Source organism: Piliocolobus tephrosceles, chromosome 21 (genome assembly GCF_002776525.5).
Source record: "Piliocolobus tephrosceles isolate RC106 chromosome 21, ASM277652v3, whole genome shotgun sequence".
In the NCBI taxonomy this organism is placed as follows: domain Eukaryota; kingdom Metazoa; phylum Chordata; class Mammalia; order Primates; family Cercopithecidae; genus Piliocolobus; species Piliocolobus tephrosceles.
The window spans coordinates 18,256,618-18,257,725 of NC_045454.1; the positions used below are offsets into that span (position 1 = coordinate 18,256,618).

A 1,108-nucleotide genomic window follows, 5' to 3' on the forward strand; every position below is an offset into this window, starting at 1 on the left:
TGTGTGTGTGTGTGTGTGTGTATGTATATATATACACATACATACATACACACACACACAACACCAGGAGTGGTGGCTCAGGCCTGTAATCTCAGCACTTTAATAGGCGGGATGAGGAGGATTGCTTGAGCCCAGGAGTTTGAGGCTGCAGTGAGCTATGATCATGCCATTGCACTCCAGTGACAGAGTGAGACCCTATCTTAAATAACAACAACAACAAAAGCAGAGCAGGTGGGATCCTCTCGGGAACACACCTTCCTGTAGGTAATCCCTGAGTCTCCATCAGTTTCTCTTTCCCTCCAGCTGCTCACCTGGCTCACCAGCCCTGCCCTGCTCTGGACTTTCCCAGCCTGGGGCTCCCCTGGTGGCCGGTGTCTTACCTGAGGTTGTGTTTTCACTTTTCCCACATCAGCTGGGACTGCCCTTCTGTCAGGGATAAAAGCCGCCCCATGGAGCTCAGGCAGGAGTTACATCTCAGACAGAGCTCAAAACTGACAGAAAGAGTCGAGGCCAGGACACAGTCTGAGATCCAGAAGAGCGGACAGAAAAGAACAGAGACGCCAAACAAGACCCAAACGGACCCCGGGTGACAGCCTCAGAGTGTTTCTTCTGCTGACAAAGACCAGAGATCAGGAATGAAACTAGGTGAGTCCCACATCTCTGTCCGTGCTCAGCTCCTGCAGCCCCTGCCCTCAGGGGGCAGCCTCTCCATCCCCTCAGCTCCCTTTCTCTCTGTGACACAGACATGGCCGGGGTCTGCATGCCAGTGCTGGTGCTGATGGCCACAGTGCTGACCGTGACTGGAGCAGTTCCTGTCGCCAGGCTCCGCGGGGCTCTCCCGGATGCAAGGGGCTGCCACATAGCCCAGTTCAAGTCCCTGTCTCCACAGGAGCTGCAGGCCTTTAAGAGGGCCAAAGATGCCTTAGTGAGTCTCCCCCTGCCCTCCTGCCATGGGCTAGCCTCCACCCCCACTCCAAGGGTCACCATGCTTTCCTACTCCCAGCTTCCTTCACTGGGCTAGCCTCCACCCTCCCTGCAGTGGGCTATCTCATGCTCCTACTGCAGGGACTGACTCATGTTTTCCTGTAGAAGAGGGTCCTCTACCATC

The 1,108-nt window shown here is 55.4% G+C and overlaps 1 pseudogene across 1 annotated transcript in view; it reads left to right on the top strand.

Moving 5' to 3' along the window:
• Positions 1–462: 462 nt before the first annotated feature.
• The window catches only part of LOC113219794, a 39,050-nt pseudogene continuing 38,404 nt past the window's right edge, over positions 463–1,108 (top strand). Inside the window, exons 1-3 of the transcript XR_004228648.1 lie at positions 463–645; positions 744–1,038; positions 1,095–1,108. The exon at positions 1,095–1,108 is cut by the window's right edge and continues 83 nt beyond it. The product of XR_004228648.1 is annotated as an interferon lambda-2-like (transcript). The remainder of the gene's footprint in view (positions 646–743; positions 1,039–1,094) is intronic.